The following is an 8,086-nucleotide window of genomic DNA, read 5'->3' on the forward strand; positions in this document are numbered from 1 at the left end:
GACGGATCTCTTCGCTTCCAGGTTGAACAGGAAACTTTCCAGGTTTTACAGTTGGAGGCCGGATCCAGAAGCGGCAGCGACAGACGCGTTTCTCCAGGTTTGGGGTCCGGCAAGGGAGTACGCTTTTCCCCTGTTTTCTTTAATAGCCCGCACAGTGGCACAGGTCAGGCGTCAGCTAGCAACAGTGATTCTGATCACACCAGATTGGAAAGGCCAGGCTTGGTTTCCAGATCTTCTGGAATTGTCGTTCGAGACTCCTATCAGGTTGCCAGCCAAAGAGGACATTTTAGTAGATCCGGCAGGGGAATTTCACCTATTGGTCAAGTCGGGGAGCTTGAGACTTCTGGCTTGGGCGATTTCAGGGAAAACTGGTCCAAGCCAGGACTTTCGGGCTCGGCTCAAGAGTTCATCAGGGAGTCATGGGCTCCAGCGACAGGAAAGGCATACAGAGTGGCATGGCATAGATGGAGTGATTGGTGTCTGGAGAGACAGGTTGATCCCTTATGTACAGATGTAGTGCACATAGTAAATTTTTTAGCAGCTCAGGCAGCGCAGGCGAAGGCTTACAGGACCATTAATAATTATAGGTCAGCGATCTCTGCGGGCCATGTTTACATAGATAATAAGCCGGTGGGTGAACATCCCTTGGTATGTAGGCTTCTTAAGGGCATCAGGTGTATGAGACCTCCTACTCCCAAATACTCGAGTTTATGGGATGTGAGTGTAGTTTTAAGAATGTTTGAAGCTTGGCCGGACAATGAAGTTTTGTCTCGCAAGGCGTTGTGGGCCAAGCTTACTACCCTTTTGTGTCTTATTTCTTGTAAAAGAGTCTCAGATGTGAGAGCATTGGAGGTAAACAGGAAGTCCTTTTCACCTTCGGGGGTAGTATTTTTCATAACAAGAAGAACTAAGACGAATCTTAAATCTGTGGAATACATGGCCTTTCCTAACAAGCCTAAGTTGTGTCCAGTCAGGTGTTTGAGAGCATATGAACAGAAAGCGAATGAAGTGAGGCCGGCAGGAGAGAATCAACTATTGATAGCAATTAGAAAACCTTTTAGAGCAGTAGCGTCAGCCACTCTGGCTAGATGGGTCAGGTGGTGCATGGCAGAAGCAGGGATAGACGTGCGGCAGTTTGGAGCTCATTCTACTCGGGGTGCTATGGCATCGTCCGCTTTTTTGGCAGGGGCCCGCCTGGAGGATGTGTTAAAGGCGGCGGATTGGTCTAATGAAGAGACCTTTAAGAATTTCTATTTTAAACCAGTGGAGCGAGTAGCATCGTTGGTGGTAGGTAAGCTTTAAACGAGCATAATCTGAGCCTCCAAGTCTTGACATAGAATACAGATTTTCCACACATTCGTTACAGAAAGTCATGATTCTATTAAAGACTCGGAGGCGAAAGATTATTCCACCCAATGTCAATCGCTATTGTATAAGATATGTTGTTATGTTGTTATTCATGAATTTGCTTGGAAATAATGCAGTCTTGTTTTGCAATGATATTGGTATTGCTATGCGATTGCCCACCCGTCCATGATGAGGTTTCTAATGGTTTATATCTGTTTTAGGAACGGAACAGAAAGGGACAGCTTAAAGAGATTACCGAATTCTAGTTGCCTACCGGTTGGGGCATGAGTTTTTCAGATCAGCGAAAGAAAGAGGAAGGACTTTAGGAACACGGAGGCTTATAGGAGAGAAGAGATGCTGATTGGAGGAATGGATCACGTGGTGTTTCTTTCAACCTATGGAAAACGAACTACAAAAATGCTGAGTTTTGTTGGAATTTGTAGTTTTTTGTTATTGTTTTCCATGTTTTTGTTTTGTAATGGTTGCTGCTCGAGTTAGTAAAGAGAAGTTATAGCATAATCTTTCACCTCCGAGTCTTTCATGACTTTCTGTAACGAATGTGTGGAAAATCTGTATTAACCTTCCAGACGGCTCCCGCTTCTGTCGTACATCAAGAGACAAATGGCATTACCAGTCCTGGTTTACTAATTGAAACGAAATAGGTGGTAAGCAGCCCACCTTTTTTCTTCAATTGTGTAAGTGTTTTTTGATGCAGCAGCTCGCTCGCACAGCTTACGTCTGCTGCACGTGTTGGGGTTGCTCTCATTACAGCAACAACGGCCTTACTTCAACTGGCTGCTTGGTAAGGCCGTCAGAATTATGTTTCAGTTTTAGTTGAGCGACCAGATTTTTATGAGTGTGAGTGTGTGTGTGTCCAGTCTATACAAATCCACAGCGTTAAACCCACGTCTACCAAATGTTGCATGGATTCCTCTTTTGTCTGGGGCAAAATCGTAGTCTATGTTTGGATGCAAAAATCTTATATGCAAAAATAAATCCACACCGTTGAACCCACTGCTACCATATTTTCCATGGTTTCCTCTTTTGTCTGGGGAAATATTGTAGTCTATGTTTGGATGCCAAAAATGCACTCCGTGGACACTTTCATTTACTGATGCTCACCCCAATTCACTACAGTAGGTACTAGAAGGAGGCAACATTTGGAAAAGTCCTAGAAGCAAATTGTTCGATGCGTTGGTTATTCCTCTGAAATGTATTACTAGTGAAAGTGTTTAGTAAAGCATTTTTAAAGGGAATTTAAAACAAATATCACGCCACTCCAAATATGGGAAAAGGCAAGGTTACAGTTTACTTAAGTTCATTCACAAGAACAGAGCACAATCCATCAATCTTTCTTGGACACTTTCTCAAATGTGCTGAAGCCACTGAGTGACAAACAAGCCACATAAAAAACTAAAATCACTTGGAAAAGCCCCATCTGATGCAAAGCAAAAATCAATATCAAGAGCTTCTGAAACACAACAAACAGCTGCACGACCTGCCGACCAGAGGACAAGAGCAACGTTCTCCAGGGCAAATGAGATGCCAGAGCAAACTGAAGCAAGACTTGCTCACATGAAACACCACTCGTTCAGGACATGGGCAACACTGGGTACCCCAGCTAACACACTTTAAATATTCCCGATTTTGTGTTTTCTATGCAGTTAGCACAGACGTTTGGCGTTATAAGACCAATTCCAGTGAAGCCTTGAGTGATGGGGCTACTGAGTGTTTTTGGTTGAACTCTGATGTGGATGGCCTCTAGCGTGGCGGTTTGCTAAGCTGTGTTTCTTTTTGGGGACATGCATACCGTGCCCAGAGGTATTATAGATGTCTTTGTCACATTTAAGTAGTTGCATTATCTTTTGGTGAGGGGATATCACTTTTCTTGGTGGTCTCTTTTTGGAGACTGTGGTGGTAGGTATGCCCACTCTAATGGTGAGGTGGCAGTAATTTGCTATCACTTTGTAGGGTCCCACCGGATGGGTGCATTCGGAGCTTATGACCCTTTGTTTCTGTTGGGCAGGTTGCCTAATGTTTTATAGATTCCTGGTGCTATGTTTGGCTGGCCATATGTGAATTAGATGGCCTAGATTGTAGGTACATTTTTTTAAAATAAATGTTTTGTGCCGATGCTTCACACAATTAGCTGTGAAAATGTCTGTTTATATATTTGTTTTTAGATTTACCATGTCCCCTGATGAAGAAGTTTATACTCAATGTATCTATGCTGAAACTGGTTTGTGCTTTCTGGAGTAGCAAGAAGTTAATCCCAGCAAAATTTAGTTTCCTCCTAGCTACATATTAAATGATATACTTTCAATTATATTTTTTTTTTGGATTTACTGTTGTGTAACTAACAACTCTCTCCTCAGTTTTCAAATTGTTTTTGTACACAGTTCTATTGTTTGCATGATTTGATTGTGTACTTTGATTGACTGGGCGTGTTGTATGGGTAGTTGCACTGTCTATTGTTGTATTTTTGATAACATTTTATGAATTAAATCTTATTTAAGAAATCGCTTTTTACATTCGAGTCAAAAATTGAATCTACTGTTCATTTATTGTTCCAGATTTCATTTTTCAGAAAATATAAGTATTATTAATCATGAGCAGGAGCGTGAACCTATGTTGTGAATAGCAAATAATATAACCAGATTTTTAAAAAACGAGCGTTGCTGTGGCTGAACTCAACCCTGTGGAGGCCTAATGGTGAACGGCCTTAAATAAAAGAGTTAGAAAGATAGCCACGTTTGCTGGAACAGAGAGCGGGAAAGGACCATAAGGCATTGGATTAGAAAGAGACACTGCACATAATGAGGAGATATGCCCCGAGAAGTTGAGAGGCCAAGCAAAACGAGGGTCTCTTAACGAGGGTGGCAGTGCATTACCAGGAGGGGCGACCCACCACTAAGGGGCTATTGCTATTCGCACCCATGTTGTTCCCCTACATGGGTGCTAATGGCGTATTTAAAAAGAATGTAACTTTAGCACATGGCTTAGCTCTGGCTTGTACCATACAGCGGAGCGTGCATTTCGAGCCTCCCGATTGGTCAGCGCCCCCACCAAGGGTGCCAATGGTCTGAAGAGACTGGAGGTAAGAAGGACTACTAGCACATGACTAGATGGAGCGAGGACGTGCGAGAGACAGTACCCATGACCAAATAAAGCAGAGCTATACAAGCGGGAATCAGTACTATGGAGACAAAACATTGCTTGCAAGAGGTCATTAGAAACACTATCTAGATGAGTAAACAAACTACTCTTGGTTCGGTGGTGTAATGCAAGGCAATTTTCTGTTAAAGGGTTCAGATAAGGATACTTGGTCAGGTTACTTCCTTGCATTGCAAAGAAACTAAATAACTTGTTGAAAAAAAAAGGAAACATTTGAGTGGAGAAACAGCATCTTGGGCAGCTTTGGGGCCAACATAGTGGTGCACTGTGCCAATGAGTTGGCCATTTCAGGCATTATGTCCAAATGCAAATCAAGTAAAGTTACTCAACCGCAAGCACTTATACGAGAGGAAGAGAGGTAAAAGTGATGCTTGAATTATTTTCTGGGGATCTGTGTTACTCAGTCACTGTAATTGAACCCACAAATCACACGCTTTGATGTTGCTCCTTCCAAGAATTCAGGGGTACATTTGGAGAGGATTGGGGGGGTTCTTTCCCTGCACCTACACTGCCTAGAGGACGGCAAGGTGGGTAGGGGTTATCACACACAAATATATAATGTTCCAGATTGGTCGCAGGTCACCTTAATAGTATGCAGTCAAAAGAGGCAACGTGTGACCATTTGCCTTTAGTTATCCGGGCATGTAATGACGCCAAATTGGTCTAGCCTCTATGGCACTTAATGGGATTAACAATGGTACTAAACTTTTAATCATTAATGCAATTTAGTTACTCTCAAATGTTAAACGGCTATAGAATGGGCTTGTTTGCACCTTAAAAAGCGTCCATTCCGTCTTTCGCGACCATACACATTAGTTACGAGGAAGCATTAAACTGGGAGCAAAATTCAAAGATATAACAGAGTAGAACGATAGAGAGGTTATTGGTAATACATCTGTTGCAAGGTCGTCGTCAGCAATTATGCAGTTTTACCAGTGCAATTAAGGGGAGAAGACAAGGGATCTTCAGGCATGTTGCATTTTGATCGTGCAAGTGCAATGGGCAAATCAGCAGCTATTAACCCATGGCTGTATTTCTTTCTCTCCATTATGAGATATGCACCCCACAGGTGCCTCAGACTGGTTTCCACTCTAAGCAAAGTGTCCCCCCAACCATCATGTTGAATTAGGCACCCATACCTCTTCAGCCAGGCCGTACTATAAGACTGGCCTACATTGTACATCCAGTTTGGACATGTTTTCTCACTGTGATATGGCATTTTTAAAGGTAAAGACAAAACGAGTGTTTTATTAGGTGGGGAGACTAGAGCTGGGAGATCCCGGCAGAGCTGGGGCCAGCCCGAGCCTCACCTAGGACTCTGGCCTAACCCCCCCATCGTGGGCCAGTGCCTGGCAGAGGCAAGAGCCGGGCCATGAGCCCCACCTGGTAGGCATATTATTTCTTTTCTGCTTGGTTTACTTGGATCTTCATAAGAAATGTAAATTATTTAAGAGTACCATGCATATTGTTGGGGGTAGAGACCGTAGGCTATTCAGGCATGGTTTGCTGCCAATTATCCAAATGTCACAAGGCCTAGCCGGAACATTATTTTTCTCCCTTGACCACTCCTGCCCCCACTCATGCCCCCTTTATTTTGTCTTGAGGTGCCTTGAAACACCATTTGTTGTGTAGGGGACCTACAAAGTATCCAATAAATAAAAGAAAGAAATAAAATAGTAATTGCGGGTGCATTTGTTTTTTCCCCAGAGGTAACAGAACAGATATACAGCCGGGAGTGATAAATAGAGGGGCACAGAGGAGGGGTACAGCTGTACCGGGTGGCAGGCAGGAGACAGGCGGCCACCGTCCAGCAAGTCAGGTGGCGCGATGGGAGATGGGATGGCCGAGGTGTTAGCCATTTCTTCTACCCATTGCTGCAAATTGATATGCCCTGAATGATAGCGACTAGGCATTATTTACTGGAGAAATTAGTTAAGTGCAGTTGGACTTCTAATTTACACCAAATGCAAAATAAATAAAACCTAAACTCTGCAAAATGTTTACCCAGATTAAAATGCTAAAATTATTTTCTTGGGTTCTGAAGTTTTCAAAGGTGAAACTAGTTTGACATTATTTTTCCAACATTTAAATGAAATAAAAATGTGTGCCTATGTTTCTGGATTGTTTTTACAGAGATACAAGTTAGAAAAAATCAAAAATACATCTTCCAATGAAGCCTTGCTTGTAAAGGAATCCACAATAAATGCAGTAGAAATGTGTAGTGTTGCTGGATTGGTTCTATTGAGAAACAAGTTGAACAAAATCCAAAATAAATCCTCCACTTTAAGACCAAACAGCTTTGCTTGTCAAAAAAATCCAAATTAAATCCTGTAGAAATGCCTACCTGCCTGCCAATTAGTGTTAGTGGATTGTTTTTACTGAGAAACAAGTCAGTAAAAATCCAAAATAAATCCTCCAACCAAAGACAAATAAACCCTTGCTTGAAAAAATCCCCCAAAAATCCAAAATAAATCCCCAAAAAAATCTGCAGCTTGAAAACAAGCCAGAAGCAATCCCAAAACAATCCAAAAAGTGGATTTCGTTTTTACTAGGGATAGCCCCACCTCCGCCCCCCCCCTTAACACCCCACTGGAAAAAAACGAGATTTGTTTTCAAGCGACTCACGCATGTTTTGGTGAGTGGAGTCAAACACCTGTAAAATATAAAGTTGAACATTTAAAATATGGTTCCATTCTAATGCATAGCGTGGTTGCCAGGCTTCTGTGACATTACAATATGCAAGACAATAAAACTATACATGGAATAAAAAGGTGGTTGTAGACCAAAAGCTTTAGACGTGCGCACTAATGCCTTTTCAGACTAACACAATTTTGTTTTAATGGACCTTTACAACGGTAAGTGTTTTGATTACAAAAAGTTTAATTCTGGTGTAACGGATCCTTTGACAATCGCTCTGGAGCGCGGCTTCAGTCCTCCTTTGATAGCAAAGTTCAGGGGATTGAATGCGAGTCCCTGCATTGGAAAAGCTCCGAAGAACAGAACAACAGTGCTGTTCGCAAACAGGGTATTAGAACAGCGGTGAAAACCGTGATTTAGCCTCCCCCGCTAAAGATAACCTTGAAACGCAGAGGGCTCATGCAAACCCTGTTTCAGGGACACACCCAGCAGACATATCTATCCGTTACTTCTACTCCTCTGTAAAAGGCAGAAACGAGTCAAAATACACGAACCTGGCATCACTACACAAACAAAAAGAAAAGAACAGTCCGTACCCGTCCACTGGCCTCCTATACCGAATTAAGCTCAATCTCCCCTCAAAAGAAAGCTAATATGAGACGAAGCAACTGCAAACTTACATAACGACTACAAAAAGTTACACAACAAAAACACATTCAGAAAACGTCTTCACCAAAGACAAGTAAATGAAGAAAATTGACAGGTTTACCGAAAATAGGGCTATCGAAGATAATGATTCATTTGCGATAATTAAAATATGTGTTGGGAGTTCTGACTAGAACAAAAATATACCATGTGGAATCAGTTTTTGAGTGCCGTTTCCAATCATTGCAAAGAAAGATCTGTAGAGATGCTTCAATCCTCGGGT

The 8,086-nt window shown here is 42.3% G+C and overlaps 1 protein-coding gene and 1 long non-coding RNA gene across 2 annotated transcripts in view; one reads left to right on the plus strand and one right to left on the minus strand.

Moving 5' to 3' along the window:
• The window catches only part of LOC138582113 (uncharacterized), a 205,448-nt gene extending 203,582 nt beyond the window's left edge, over positions 1 to 1,866 (plus strand). The window contains exon 3 of the long non-coding RNA XR_011304951.1: positions 1,569 to 1,866. This is a non-coding gene — a long non-coding RNA (uncharacterized lncRNA). The remainder of the gene's footprint in view (positions 1 to 1,568) is intronic.
• The window catches only part of LOC138582111 (E3 ubiquitin-protein ligase TRIM39-like), a 332,112-nt gene extending 324,303 nt beyond the window's left edge, over positions 1 to 7,809 (minus strand). Inside the window, exon 1 of the mRNA XM_069653089.1 lies at positions 7,755 to 7,809. The gene's annotated coding sequence lies outside the window, so the exon portion shown is untranslated. The remainder of the gene's footprint in view (positions 1 to 7,754) is intronic.
• Between the last annotated feature and the right edge of the window lie 277 nt (positions 7,810 to 8,086).

This window comes from Ambystoma mexicanum, chromosome 3q, assembly GCF_040938575.1.
Source record: "Ambystoma mexicanum isolate Mex_15411 chromosome 3q, UKY_AmexF1_1, whole genome shotgun sequence".
Taxonomy (NCBI): Eukaryota; Metazoa; Chordata; class Amphibia; order Caudata; family Ambystomatidae; genus Ambystoma; species Ambystoma mexicanum.